Source organism: Arachis hypogaea, chromosome 10 (genome assembly GCF_003086295.3).
Source record: "Arachis hypogaea cultivar Tifrunner chromosome 10, arahy.Tifrunner.gnm2.J5K5, whole genome shotgun sequence".
Lineage (NCBI taxonomy): Eukaryota > Viridiplantae > Streptophyta > Magnoliopsida > Fabales > Fabaceae > Arachis > Arachis hypogaea.
Genome location: NC_092045.1, coordinates 42,272,714 through 42,289,365, shown reverse-complemented (window position 1 = coordinate 42,289,365; position 16,652 = coordinate 42,272,714).

Genomic DNA, 16,652 nt, shown 5'->3' with positions numbered 1-16,652 from the left:
AACGCCCAGCGTTTTCTGTGTAACTCCTCTGCTGTATGTTCTGAATCTTCAATTCTTTGTATTATTGACTTGAAAAGACACAAATTAAAAATATTTTTGGATTTTTAATAATAAGGAATAATCAAAATGCAACTAAAATCAAATAACAATGCATGCAAGACACCAAACTTAGGAGTTTGTATACTACTAACAAAATGAGAATGCATATGAGAAACAACAAAACACTCAAGTCAAGAGAATTTAAAGATCAGAGCAATGAAATCATCAAGAACATCTTGAAGATCACTGAAGACACATGGATGAATGCAAGAAGAACAGAAACATGCAATTGACACCAAACTCAACATGAAACACTAGACTCAAACAAAAAAAATTTTTTGGATTTTTATGATTTTGTAATTTTTTTGTGCTTTTTCGAAAATTAAATGGAAAAGAAAATAAAGGTATCAAAATTCTTAATGAGAATTCCAAGAATCATTGCAATGCTAGTCTAAGACTCCGGTCCAGGAATTAGACATGGCTTCATAGCCAGCCAAGCTTTCAAAGAAAGCTCCGGTCCAAAACACTAGACATGGCTAATGGCCAGCCAAGCCTTAGCAGATCACTGCTCCAACAGCAAGATTGATAGAAATCAACAAGCTCTTGTGATGATAAGTTGAAACCTCGGTCCAATGAAATTAGACATGGCTTCACAGCCAGCCAGACTTCAACAAATCATCATGAAACTCTAGAATTCATCTTTAAGAACTCTGAAAAAAATACCTAATCTAAGAAACAAGATGAACCGTCAGTTGTCCATACTCGAACAATCCCCGGCAACGGCGCCAAAAACTTGGTGCACGAAATTATGATCATCAATGGCGCCATCAACATGGTACGCTCAATTGTAATCTCACTTCTTTATCACAACTTCGCACAAATAACCAGCAAGTATACTGGGTCGTCCAAGTAATAAACCTTACGCGAGTAAGGGTCGATCCCACAGAGATTGTTGGTATGAAGCAAGCTATGGTCACCTTGTAAATCTTAGTCAGGCAAACTCAAAGGGTTATGAATGATGAGTAAAACATAAAGAAAAAGATAGAGATACTTATGTAATTCATTGGTGGGAATTTCAGATAAGCGTATGAAGATGCTTGGTCCCTTCCGTCTCTCTGCTTTCCTACTGTCTTCATCCAATCCTTTTTACTCCTTTCCATGGCAAGCTGTATGCAAGGGTTTCACCGTTGTCAGTGGCACGGCTATCCATCTCTCAGTGGAAATGTTCAACGCACCCTGTCACGGCACGACTATCCATCTGTCGGTTCTCAATCAGGCCGGAATAGAATCCAGTGATTCTTTTGTGTCTGTCACTAACGCCCCGCCTTCAGGAGTTTGAAACTCGTCAAAGTCATTCAATCATCGAATCCTACTCAGAATACCACAGACAAGGTTTAGACCTTCCAGATTCTCTTGAATGCCGCCATCAGTTCTAGCTTATACCACGAAGATTCCGGTTAAAGAATCCAAGAGATATCCACCCAATCTAAGGTAGAACGGAGGTGGTTGTCAGGCACGCGTTCATAGGTGAGAATGATGATGAGTGTCACGGATCATCACATTCATCAAGTTGAAGAACAAGTGATATCTTAGAACAAGAACAAGCGGAATTGAATAGAAGAACAATAGTAATTGCATTAATACTCGAGGTACAGCAGAGCTCCACACCTTAATCTATGGTGTGTAGAAACTCCACCGTTGAAAATACATAAGAACAAAAGTGATCATTGGCTTCGGCCCCAGAGAGGGAACCAGAAGAACCAAGATGAAAATACAAGAGTAAAAGGTCCTATATATAGAGAACTAGTAGTCTAGGGTTCACAAGGATGAGTAAATGACATAAAAATCCACTTCCGGGCCCACTTGGTGTGTGCTTGGGCTGAGCATTGAAGCATTTTCGTGTAGAGACTCTTCTTGGAGTTAAACGCCAGCTTTGGTGCCAGTTTGGGCGTTTAACTCCCATCCTTGTGCCAGTTCCGGCGTTTAACGCTGGGAATTCTGAAGGTGACTTTGAACGCCGGTTTGGGCCATCAAATCTTGGGCAAAGTATGGACTATCATATATTGCTGGAAAGCCCAGGATGTCTACTTTCCAACGCCGTTGAGAACGCGCCAATTGGGCTTCTGTAGCTCCAGAAAATCCACTTCGAGTGTAGGGAGGTCAGAATCCAACAGCATCTGCAGTGCTTTTTAGTCTCTGAATCAGATTTTTGCTCAGGTCCCTCAATTTCAGCCAGAAAATACCTGAAATCACAGAAAAACACGCAAACTCATAGTAAAGCCCAGAAAAGTGAATTTTAACTAAAAACTAATAAAAATATACTAAAAACTAACTCAAACATACTAAAAACAATGCCAAAAAGCGTACAAATTATCCGCTCATCAAACTCTCATTCTAGGAAGACCTTTCCTAGCAACTGGACGAACTCTCATTGATGTACAAAAAGGGGAAGTAACCCTGAGAGTCAATGAGGATGAGTTGAAGTTGAATGCTGTAAAAGCTATGCAGCATCCAGACACATCGAATGACTGCGTGGGCGCTGACATTATTGACTCTTTGGTGGAAGAGATCAATATGATTGAGAGTCTCAAATCAAAGCTCAGTTTATTTTTTTCATTATGAACCACTGTCATGCCACCCTTCATAGTGATGACTTGGACAGGGCTTACCTATGGGCTATCAAAAATAGGAAAAATAATCCCAGCCTCTAGTAATTTAGTGACCTCCTTCTGCACCACTTCCTTCATGGCTAGATTTAGCCGCCTCTGTGGTTGAACCACTGGCTTAGCATCATCCTCCAATAAGATCTTGTGCATGCATCTGGCTGGGCTAATGCCCTTAAGGTCACTGATGCACCATCCAAGAGCTGTCTTGTGTGTCCTTAGCACTTGAATTAGTGCTTCCTCTTCCTGTGGCTCTAAGGTAGAGCTTATGATTACAGGAAAAATGTCACCTTCTCCCAGAAATGCATATTTCAGGGATGGTGGTAATGGTTTGAGCTCGGGTTTAGGAGGTTTTTCCTCTTTCTGAGGGATTTTCAAAAGTTTTATTATTCTCTCTGGTTCTTCCAGATCAGGCTGAGCATCTTTAAAAATATCCTCTAGCTCTGATTAGAAACTCTCAGTCATATTGACCTCTTTCACTAGAGAGTCAATAATATCAATGCTCATGCAATCGTTTGGGATGTCTGGATGCTGCATAGCTTGGACAACATTTAACTTAAACTCGTCCTCATTGACTCTCAGGGTTACTTCCCCTTTTTGGACGTCAATGAGGGTTCCTCCAATTGCTAGGAAAGGTCTTCCTAGAATGAGAGTTGCACTCTTGTGCTCCTCCATTTCCAGCACCACAAAGTCAGTGGAAAAGGCAAATGGCCCAACCTTGACAATCATGTCTTCAATCATGCCTGATGGGTATTTGATGGAGCCATCAGCAAGTTAGAGATATATCCGGGTTGGTTTGACTTCTTCAGTCAAACCAAGCTTTCTGATAGTAGATGCAGGTATTAGGTTGATACTTGTCCCAAGATCACATAGAGCTTGCTTGGTACAAGTACCCTCTAATGTGCATGGTATCATAAAGCTTCCGGGATCTTTAAGCTTTTATGGTAAGCTTTTCAGAATGACTGCACTGCATTCTTCAGTGAGGTAAACATTTTTAGTTTCTCTCCAATCCTTCTTATGACTTAAGATCTCTTTCATGAACTTAGCATAAGAGGGTATTTGCTCAAGTGCATCTGCAAACGGAATCTTTATCTCAAGAATCCTGAGATAGTCTACAAAGCGAGCAAATTGCTTATCCTGTTCCGCTTGGCGGAGTTTCTAAGGATAAGGCATTTTGGCTTTGTATTCCTCAACCTTAGTTGCTGCGGGTTTATTGCCTACAGATGTGGTTTGAGAAGCCTTTTTAGAGGGGTTGCTATCAGCACTTGTATGTGTCTGATCCCTCACTAGCATTTGAATGCCAGGGTGGAAAGCTGGATTGGCATTGGACGCCAAATCCTTACCTGTTTCTGGCATTTGAACACCAGAGCTGAGCTTCTTTTGGGCGTTTAGCGCCAGCTCTTCACCCCTTTCTGGCGTTTAAACGGCAGAATTATTCCTCTCTGGGCTCTTACTGTCCTCAGAGGGATTTTGGGTAGCAGTTTTTTCATTTCTTGGCTTCCTGCTGCCTTGAAGTGAGGCATTTAATATTTTACCACTACTTAATTGAACTGCTTGGCACTCCTCTGTTATTTGTTTTGATAACTGCTATTTTGTTTGCTTCAACTGTACTTCCATATTCATATTAGCCCTTCTTGTGTCTTGTAGTATCTCCTTGAATTCAGCTAGCTGTTTTGTTAGAAAATCTAACTGCTGATTGAATTAAGTAACTTGCTCTGCAGGACTGAGTTCAGCAGTTACTGTTTTAGCCTCTTCTTTCATGGAAGGTTCACTGCTTAGGTACAGATGCTGATTTCTGGCAACTGTATCAATGAGCTCTTGAGCTTCTTCAATTGTCTTTCTTATATGTATAGATCCACCAGCTGAGTGGTCTAGAGAAATCTGAGCTTTCTCTGTAAGCCCATAATAGAAGATGTCTAATTGCACCCACTCTGAAAATATTTCAGAGGGGCATTTTCTTAGCATCTCTCTGTATCTCTCCCAAGCATCATAAAGGGATTCATTATCTCCTTGTTTAAAGCCTTGGATGCTCAGCCTTAGCTGTGTCATCCGTTTTGGAGGGAAATATTGATTCAAGAATTTTTCTGACAGCTATTTCCATGTCCTTATGCTAGCCTTAGGTTGGTTATTTAACCACCTCTTAGCTTGGTCTTTTACAGCAAATGAAAACAGCAACAATCTATAGACATCCTGATCTACTTCCTTATCATATACTGTGTCAGCAATTTGTAAGAACTGTACCAGAAACTTTGTAGGTTTTTCCTGTGGAAGGCCGGAATACTGGCAACTTTGCTGCACCATGATAATGAGCTGAGGATTCAACTCAAAACTACTGACTCCGATGGAGGGTATATAGATACTACTCCCATATAAAGCAGCAGCGGGTTAGCATATGACCCCAGAGTCTTTCTGGACTGTTCATTTCAACTTATATCCATAAAGGAGAAAGGGAGATGACGTGGATTTATTTTATTTATTTTATTATAAAAATTTTGAAATAATAAAATAAAATAAAATAAAAACTAAAATAAAATTAAAAAATTAAAAAATATTTTATGAAGATTTTCGAAAAAGCGAGGAGAGAGAAAGTGGTTAGAATATTTTTGAAAAAGATATGATTTAAAGGAAGATATATATGAGAAATTAAAGGAAGATATATATATATATATATATATATATATATATATATATATATATATTTGATTTTTGAATTTTATTATGAAAGAGGAAAACACACAAAAGACACACAACTTAAAATTTTTTGATCTAATGCTCCTTGTTTTTGAAAATTTTGGAGGGAAAACACTAAGGAACACCAAACTTAAAGATTTTAAGATCAAAACACAAGGAAGACTCAAGAACACCTTGAAGACTCCCAAGAACAACAAAAACATGAAGATAGAACACCAAATTTAAAATTTTTAGAAAACCAAAATAAAATTTTTGAAAACTAAAGAAAAATTAACAAGAAAACACCAAACTTAAAGTTTGGCACAAGATTTAATCAAAGAAAAATTATTTTTAAAAAAGTTTTAAAAAGAAGATAGCCAATTACCAAGAACATAAGCACAACGCTCTAGCCAATTGAACTATAAATTTAACGTGTTTTAATAAGGTATTTAATAAATAAAATTGACAAGAAAAGGCACAGAACAAAAAAACTAAAGATCATAAGAAAAATTGACAAGAACACTTGAAGACCATGGAAGAACAAGAACATGCAATTCGAAAATTGAAAGACAAAAAAAAAGCATGCAATTGACACCAAACTTAAAATATGACACTAAACGCACAGAAAACTAAAAACCAATAAAGAAAAATATTTTTTTGAAAAATTTTTGAAAAGAAATTAAAAGACTCTAACCTAAAAGACAAAAATTTCCTAATCTAAGCAACAAGATTCACCGTCAGTTGTTCAAACTCAAACAATCCCCGGCAACGGTGCCAAAAACTTGGTGCACGAAAATTACACTCACACTATGTAATTCCGCACAACTAACCAGCAAGTGCACTGGGTCGTCCAAGTAATACCTTACGTGAGTAAGGGTCGATCCCACGGAGATTGTTGGTATGAAGCAAGCTACGGTTATCTTATCAATCTTAGTCAGGATATCAATAGGGTTCTTTAGTTCAAATTGTAAAAAGTGAAAGAGTGTAAAATGAGTAATTGTTACGCAGTAATGGAGAAAATGTTGGAGTTTTGAAGATGCTTTGTCTTCTGAATCTCTGCTTTCCCCCTGTCTTCTTCTTCACGCACGCAGTTCCTCCTATGGCAAGCTGTGTGTTGGTGGATCACCATTGTCAATGGCTACCATCCGTCCTCTCAATGAAAATGGTCCAAATGCGCTGTCACCGCATGGCTAATCATCTGTCGGTTCTCGATCATATCGGAATCGGATCCATTGATACTTTTGTGTCTGTCACTACGCCCAACACTCGCGAGTTTAAAGCTCGTCATAGTCATCCAATCCCTGAATCCTACTCGGAATACCACAGACAAGGTTTAGACTTTTCGGATTCTCAAGGATGCTGCCAATGGATTCTAGCTTATACCACGAAGACTCTGATTAAGGAATCTAAGAGATACTTATTCAGTCTAATGTAGAACGGAGGTGGTTGTCAGGCACACGTTCATAGATTGAGAATGGTGATGAGTGTCACGGATTATCACCATTCATCAAGGTTAAGTTTGAATAAATATCTTAGATAGAACAAGCGTGTTTGAATGGAAAACAGAAGTAATTGCATTAATTCATCGAGACACAGCAGAGCTCCTCACCCCCAACAATAGAGTTTAGAGACTCATGTCATCAAAGAGTACAAAGTTCAGATCTAAAAATGTCATGAGGTGCAAAATAAATCTCTAAACGTTGTTTAAATACTAAACTAGTAACCTAGGTTTACAGAAAATGAGTAAACTAAGATAGATAGTGCAGAAATCCACTCCTGGGGCCCACTTGGTGTGTGCTGGGGATGAGACTTGAGCTTTTCACGTGCCTGGGCTGTTTCTGGAGTTAAACGTCAGGTTGTAACCTGTTTCTGGCATTTAACTCCAACTTGCAACCTATTTCTGGCGTTTAACGCCAGAATGCAACATGGAACTGGGGTTAAACGCCAGTTTACATCATTTATCTTCGAACAAAGTATGGACTATTATATATTTCTGGAAAGCCCTGAATGTTTACTTTCCAACCCAATTGAGAACGCGCCAATTGGATTTCTGTAGCTCCAAAAAATTCATTCCGAGTGCAGGGAGGTCAGAATCCAACAGCATCAACAGTCCTTTTTCAGCCTGAATCAGATTTTTGCTCAGCTCCCTCTATTTCAGCCAGAAAATACCTAAAATCACAGAAAAATACACAAACTCATAGTAAAGTCCAGAAATATGAATTTTGCCTAAAAACTAATAAAAATATACTAAAAACTAACTAAAACATACTAAAAACTATATGAAATTACCCCCAAAAAGCGTATAAAATATCCGCTCATCATGTTTATGCACACTAGCCTATATGCCCTCTGTTGAGAGCGCTCACACGCTATGTGCGCGCATCTCCCTCTGTTTTGTTTTCTGTGCATGCGCACTCCTTTGTGTGTACGAACACGTCCTTACACCCACTCTGGTGGGAGCGCTCGCATGCCTTGTGCGCATGCACCCCTACACCTTTTTTCCCTTGTGCGTGTGCACGGACCTGTGTGTGCACGCACACATGATCCTTCACAAAAAAAAGTCTTATGTGTGTGTGCACACACTTGTGCGCGCGCACACCTCTTGCACACCCCTCTATCCGGAGCGTTCGCACGATTCGTGCGGACGCACCCCTTCCCTTTTTACCTAGTGTGCGTACACACACATACTTGTGCGTACACACAAGTGCTGTTTTGGGCAAAATTTTTATTGCACTTTTCTTTGAGCCCTAACGCACTTCCGCCCCCTCCACTCCTCTCTTTTCGTGCTTTTTCCATGTTTTTCTACTTGTTTTACTTAGTCTTTATTGCATTTCATTTTCATTTTAGTAGTTATATTAGTTTTGGTTTACTTGTTGCTACTTAAATAAATTGCAAGTGTTTGTTTGATGTTTGATTGGGTTGCTTGTTGATTAAATTTCATCAATACACTTATACTTTGCCTTAATTTACCAATATCTAGTGTGTTTGATAACTCATGTTTTAATTGTACCACTAGGACAATTATGTAAGTGCATTGAATCAAGTGATTTGAGTTGGAAATTACTTGTTCATCATGATTTTCACATTACATTCATCACATGTCCGATACTTGTTCCTTGTTAATGCCTTGCATTTGTTTGAGTGACTCAACTTGATTCTTATCATGCTTGTCATTTTTAGTAACAAGTATCTTACCATGTCACCTTTTCTTTATGTTTCATGATGAATAAGGAGTTTTTGGTTCATTATTAAATTGGTTATTAATTGTGCTATCATCTATCAATTTTGCGCTTTCACTTGCACAATTTCAATATCCAATATCAAATACTCAATTCACTTTTGTGGTTACCTAGGTTTATTTGTGCCTTATCTCTTGCATATTCTTTAATTGCAACCTAGGCCATCTAATTGAGGAACACATGCTATTACTTTTGATTGTGTGGATGCTATTTTAACCGGCCATTGTGTGTGTTCCAACCGCGCGCATAATTGGAATACACACATGGCTAATTTTTATCATACCACACTTCTATGGAAAATTCCTCAATTAGATGCTTATTTACTTACCCCTTTACCCTTTTGTGCTACTTACCCTATGATTCCTAATTATACTTTATCCATTCTTTTTGAGGATGGGAAATAAAGGCAAGGAGCTGGGAGAAAAGGAGGACGCCGAAGAGGGAGATGCCAAGAATGCATTAAAGTTGTCAATTTCCATGCAACCCGAGCCCCCGCATCTGCCAACTGAAGGTGGAGCTCTTGAGAGACACCCCCCAGGATTGTGTTCATGCACGGAGGATCGTGCAATGCTTAAGTGTGGGGGAGGATTCACAATTTTTGGGGCGTAAATTTTTTTTCCGAACACTTTGCACTTTATTTTTTTGTTTTCTTTTATTATGTTTCTTGTAGATATTTGGACTGTTTTTAATTGTTGCATTGCATTTTCTTCATAGTATGTATCTATTGCATTTTGCATCTTTTGCATGGTATATATTTTATAGATAGAAGTTTGATTGGTTGTTGTAAATAGTATAGCACCTAGTTCAATTTTATCCTAATTGTTCATATTAGTTTTTACGGTGTTGAAAATTAGGAATAAAACTAGGAAAGATTTTGAAATTGCATCCATCACAACATACTTACATACATATATAGGAAATAACTTTGGTGAAAAATAACAAAAGAATTTACAAGAATTTTGTTTCAAGGGCATTCTATTGAATTGATTTGGAAAATTGTTTTTAAAACTTGCTTGAATGATTTTTTATGGAACATAGAAGAGAGATAGAACAAAGCAACCTTGTGAGTTGTTGAGCCTTAATGAGTGGTTACACATTTTAACCACTATTTTTGTTCATTGTGTGCTATGCTCCTTCTATGATTGTAATCTTGGTTTTGCTTGATTCTTTATTTCCAATGTTTGATATTTTGAATGCATTTAGCATGATTGAGGCCATTTTGGTATTAAACTCACTCACCCATATGGACCTACCATTGCATCTATCTTTGTTAACCCTTTTTGAGCCTCTTAATCCCCTTTGTTCTAATTGTTAGCACATCACAATCCTAAGCGGAAAATCATGAATTACCTTGAATTGCATATTTGATTAGCTTAGGTTGAAGAGTGTGTTTCATTTAAGTGTGGGAAAACTTTTGGAAAACATTGGTAGTGAATGAAAAAGTTTGTATTGGGTATGCATTGAAAAAGAAAAATTTTGGAAAATGGGTGCACATTCATGTATCAATTTGTTTTAACCATATGCATTTGTCATAGAAAAAGAAAAAGAAATAGAAAAAAAAGAATATATGGAAAAAATAATAAGAAGGGACAAAGGTTGCCCCAAAGAAAAGAAAAAAAAATGAATAAGAAGTACATATGTGGACTTGGATGAAAAAGATGTATGAATGAGTATAAAGGGTGTGATTATGGGAAGTTAGGTTGCATATTTTGTTATAGGTTGAGTGGAGTACTTGAGCTAATCAAATATCCAATTCCTTAGCCCACTTAGTCATATTTATCCTACCTTAACCCTAACCCCATTACAACCCTCTAAAGACCTCATGATACTTGCACTCATGCATCACATATTTGTTGATTGTTAGATGAAAAGCAAAACCTTGAAAGCATGATTAGGAAGAGACTTGAGTGATTAGACCCTAAAACACCGAGCATTGAGAGTGTATACACACCTAGTGAGGGTTCGATCACTCAACTCTATGTTTCCATACTTCTTGTCATGTATTCTTGCAAGTTGCTTCATTTTGATGAGTAAATCAATTCTTTAGAATTTGAGTGCATTGGATTATTTCCTTACTTAGCCCTATATGTCTATATACTTACCTGAAAATTTGATTGTTTCTTTTCACCAATTCAATAGGATACTATAGTATATATAGTTATATATAATATATACATACTTGCATGCATATAAATAGTTGCATTCAATAACTTGTTTCCCTTTGATCATTCTCCTTGTTTGGTTTAGCATGAGGACATGCTATTATTTAAGTGTGGGGGAATTGATGAATTCATATTTAACGATATATTTTAGCTTAAATTGGATGGATTTCATCACATAAACTCACACTTATTCACCAAAATATCATACTTTTGTGTTTGATCCCTAAATTGAACATAAATCTGAAAACATGAATTTTTATGCTTAAATTGAGTAAATTAATTCCACTTTTATTCCATTTGATGCCATGACATGCTTGTGGAATGATTTCAAGTCAAAGAGGCAAGAATAGATACGCAAAAGCGGAAGGAAGCATGTAAAAAAGGAGAAAACATGAAGAAAATAAGGAGAAAGCACTCAGCCATGCGTGCGTGCGCACAAGGATGCATGCGTACGCACAAAAAGGAAATCAACATGTGTGCGTACGCACAACCCTCTGTGCGTACGCACAGGTACCAGCACATGCCTCCATCAAAAAGTCACGTGGACTCGCGTTTTGGGGCTCTTTTGGCCTATTTTGGAAGGCTTGGATGCTGAAATCAAGTGCTATATTAAAGGCATGGCAACACATATGAGAGAGAGCTCACTTGTAGGGTACAATACATTTTAGGAGTAGTTTTAGGGTAGTTTAGTTTTAGGTTATCTCTCTTAGGGTTTCAATGTAGCATTTTATAGTTCAATTTTGTTCTTGGAGTTTGCTATCTCATTGTAAGTATTCCTTAATTTCCTCTTTTATGACATTACTTGTTCTACACTTTCTTCTACTTTTCATTTATCTTACCAATTTATATAGTTTTGCAATTTTAGATTTCTAGTTGGTTAATTTGATGTTTGATGCTTACTTTATGTTTGTTTGAGTTGCCTGATAGGCAAAATTGTGACTCATACTTTTCACAACTCGGAAAATTCCTAGCAATGGCTCCAAAAACTTAGTGCACAATACTATGGTTCACATACATTCTTCACAACTTCGCACAACTAACCAGCAAGTGCACTGGGTCGTCCAAGTAATAAACCTTACATGAGTAAGGGTCGATCCCACAGAGATTGTTGGCATGAAGCAAGCTATGGTCATCTTGTAAATCTCAGTCAGGCGGATTCTAATGGTTATAATGGTTTTTGAATATAAAGATAAATAAAGCATAAAATAAAGATAGAGATACTTATGTAATTCATTGGTGGGAATTTCAGATAAGCGCATGAAGATACTGTGTTCCTTTTGAATCTCTGCTTTCCTACTGCTTTCATCCAATCATTCTTACTTCTTTCCATGGCAAGCTGTATGTTGGGGGATCACCGTTGTCAATGGCTACCATCCGTCCTCTCAGTGAAAATGGTCCAGGTGCACTGTCACCGCACGGCTAATCATCTGTCGGTTCTCGATCATGTAAGAATAGGATTTACTATCCTTTTGCATTGTCACCACGCCTTATAGTTGCGAGTTTGAAGCTCGTCACAGTCATTCAATCCCTGAATCCTACTCGGAATACCACAGACAAGGTTTAGACTTTTCGGATTCTCAAGAATGCTGCCAATGAATTCTAGCTTATACCACGAAGATTCTGATTAAGGAATCCAAGAGATATTCATTCAAGCTTATTTGCATGTAGAACGAAAGTGGTTATCAGGCACACATTCATAAGTGAGAATGGTGATGAGCGTCACATAATCATCACATTCATCAGGTTCTTGGGTGCAAATAGATATCTTAGAATAAGAATAAGCATGAATTGAATAGAAGAACAATAGTACTTTGCATTAATACTCGAGGTACAGCAGAGCTCTACACCTTAATCTATGGTGTGTAGAAACTCCACCGTTGAAAATATATAAGTGATAAAGGTGTTCATTGGTTCGGCCCCAGAGAGGGAACCAGGATAACCAAGACTTTGGTCTAAGGACTAAACGTCCCAAGAAAGATACCAAGATCAAAAAGTCCTATTTATACTAGACTAGTTACTAGGGTTTACAGAAATAAGTCTAAGTGCAAAAATCCACTTCTGGGGCCCACTTTGGTGTGTGCTTGGGCTGAGCTTGAGTTTTACACATGCAGAGGCTTCTCTTGGGGTTAAATGTCATGTTGTAACGTGTTTTTGGCGTTTAACTCTGGTTTGTGACGTGTTTCAGGCGTTTTACTCTAGAATGCAGCATGGAACTGGCGTTGAACACCAGTTTGCGTCATCTAAACTCGAATAAAGTATGGACCATTATATACTGCTGGAAAGCCCTGGATGTCTACTTTTAAATGCTTTTGAGAGCGCGTTATTTGGAGTTCTGTAGCTCTAGAAAATTCATTTTGAGTGCTGGGAGGACAGAATCCAACAACATCTGTAGTCCTTTTTTAGCCCACTATCAGATTTTTGCTCAGGTCCCTCAATTTCAGCCAGAAAATACTTGAAATCACAGAAAAACAAACAAACTCAAGTAAAGTCTAGAAATGTGAATTTTGCATAAAAACTAATAAAAACATCCTAAAAGTAGCTAGATCCTACTAAAAACTACCTAAAAATAATGCCAAAAAGTGTATAAATTATCCGCTCATCTTGAGTAAGTAAAACCTTACGTGAGTAAGGGTCGATCCAACAGAGATTGTTGGTATGAAGAAAGCTATGGTCATCTTGTAAATCCCAGTTAGGCTAATTTAACTAAATTAAGAGGTTATTGGTTTTTTTGAATAATAATAAAATAAACAGAAAGTAAAGATAGAGTTACTCATGTAATTCAATGGTGGGAATTTCATATAAGTGTATGGAGGTGCTGTGTTCCCTCTGAATCTCCGCTTTCCTACTTCTTCCTTCTAGGTTTTCATCACTCCTTTATATGGCAAGCTCTATGTAGGGCATCACCGTTGTCAATGGCTACATCCCATCCTCTCAGTGAAAATGGTCCAAATGCTCTGTCACAGCACGGCTAATCATCTGTCGGTTCTCAATTAGGTTGGAATAGAATCCAGTGATTCTTTTGCGTCTGTCACTAACGCCTAGCCTTCAGGAGTTTGAAGCTCGTCACAGTCATTCAATCCCGGAATCCTACTCGGAATACCACAGACAAGGTTAGACTTTCTGGATTCCCATGAATGCCGCCATCAATTCTAGCTTATACCACGAATATTCTGATTAAGGAATCCCAGAGATATGCGCCCAGTCTAAGGTAGAACGGAAGTGGTTGTTAGTCACGCGCGTTCATAGGTGAGAATGATGATGAGTGTCATGGATCATCACATTCATCAAGTTGAAGTGCAACGAATATCTTAGAATAGGAATAAATCGAATTGGATAGAAAATAGCAGTAATTGCATTAAGACTTGAGGTACAGCAGAGCTCCACACCCTTAATCTATGGTGTGTAGAAACTCCACCGTTGAAAATACATAAGTGATGAAGGTTCAGGCATGGCCGAATGGCCAGCCCCCAAGATCTCAGAACTAAACGTCCAAAGATGTCTAATACAATAGTAAACTATCCTATTTATACTAGACTAGCTACTAGGGTTTATAGAAGTAAGTAATTGATGCATAAATCCACTTCCGGGGCCCACTTGGTGTGTGCTTGGGCTGAGCTTGATCTATCCACAAGCTGAGGCTTCTCTTGGAGTTGAACACCAAGTTGTAATGTGTTTTGGGCGTTCAACTCTGGTTCGTGACATGTTTCTGGCGTTTGACTCCAGAATGCAGCATGGAACTGGTGTTGAGCGCCAGTTTACGTCGTCAATTCCCGAATAAAGTATAGACTATTATATATTTCTGAAAATCTCTGGATGTCTACTTTCCAACACCATTAAGAACGGGCCATTTGGAGTTCTGTAGCTCCAGAAAATCCATTTTGAGTGCAGGGAGGTCAGATTCCAACAGCATCAGCAGTCCTTTGTCAGCCTCCTATCAGAGTTTTGCTCAGGTCCCTCAATTTCAGCCAGAAAATACCTGAAATCACCGAAAAACACACAAACTCATAGTAAAATCCAGAAATGTGAATTTAGCATAAAAACTAATGAAAACATCCCTAAAAGTAATTAGATCATACTAAAAACTACCTAAAAACAATGCCAAAAAGCGTATAAATTATCCGCTCATCACAACACCAAACTTAAATTGTTGCTTGTCCCCAAGCAACTAAAAATCAATTAGGATAAAAAGAAGAGAATATACTATAAATTCCAAAATATCAATGAATATTAATTCTAATTAGATGAGCAGGGCTTGTAGCTTTTTGCTTCTGAACAGTTTTGGCATCTCACTTTTTCCTTTGAAGTTTAGAATGATTGGCTTCTCTAGGAACCTAGAATTTCGGATAGTGTTATTGATTCTCCTAGTTAAGTATGTTGATTCTTGAACACAACTACTTTTATGAGTCTTGCCGTGGCCCTAAGCACTTTATTTTCCAGTATTACCACCGGATACATAAATGCCACAGACACTTGACTGGGTGAACCTTTTCAGATTGTGACTCAGCTTTGCTAGAGTCCCCAGTTAGAGGTGTCCAAAGCTCTTAAGCACACTCTTTTTGCTTTAGATCACGACTTTAACCACTCAATCTCAAGCTTTTCACTTGGACCTGCATGCCACAAGCACATGGTTAAGGACAGCTTGATTTAGCCGCTTAGGCCTGAATTTTATTTCCTTAGGCCCTCTTATCCATTGATGCTCAAAGCTTTGGATCCCTTTTTTTACCCTTGCCTTTTGGTTTTAAGGGCTATTGGCTTTTTCTACTTACTTTTTCTTTTTCTTTCTATTTTTTTGCCATTTTTTATATTTTCGCAAGCTTTTGCTTTTTCACTGCTTTTTCTTGCTTCAAGAATCAATTTCTTGATTTTTCAGATTATCAATAACATTTCTCTTTGTTCATCATTCTTTCAAGAGCCAACAATTTTAACATTCATAAACAACAAGATCAAAATTATGCACTGTTCAAGCATTCATTCAGAAAACAAAAAGTATTGTCATCACATCAATATAATTAAACTAAATTTAAGGACAATTTTCAAAATTTATGTACTTCTTGTTCTTTTGAATTAAAAACATTTTTCATTTAAGAGAGGTGAAGGATTTATGGAATTATTCATAGCCTTAAGACATAGTTACTAACTACTAATGATCATGAAGTAGAAACACAAACATAAATAAACATATAGCATAAAATCGAAAAACAGAGAATTAAGAACAAGGAAGTTAAGGAATGAGTCCACCTTAGTGAGGGTGGCACCTTCTTGAAGAACCAATGGTGCTCTTTGAGCTCCTCTATGTCTCTTCATTGCTTTTGTTACATGATCTCTAGTAATTTTGGTGCTCCTATCCTTAGTTGCTCCCAATAATTGTGTGGCGGACAATTTATCCCCTGAGGTATCTCAGGGATCTCTTGATTTACAGTCAAATATTCTACCACTGAGCTATAAACCCTTTAGATGAATCTTTCCATCTCCCATGACTCAGAGGTGGAAGCTTTTGTCTTCCCTTTTCTCTCTCTTTTTTTTTTGAGATTTCTCTGGCCTTAGGTGCCATCAATGTTTATGGAAAAACAAAAAAGCTATGCTTTTACCACACCAAACTTAGAATGTTACTCGCCCTCGAGCAAAAGAAGAAAGAATAGAAGAAGAAGAAGAAGATATGGAGGAGATGGAGGGATGTGTGTATTTGGCTATATGGGTGGGATTGGGTGGGAAAGATATGGATCGATGTGAGTGGTGAATGGAAAACAGAAGGGATAACCATGAATGAAGAGAGAGAGGGTGAGGTAGGTGGGGATCCTGTGAGGTCCACAGATCCTGAGGTGTCAAGGATTTACATCCCAGCATCAATGAGGCACGTAAAATGCCTTTGCATACAATTC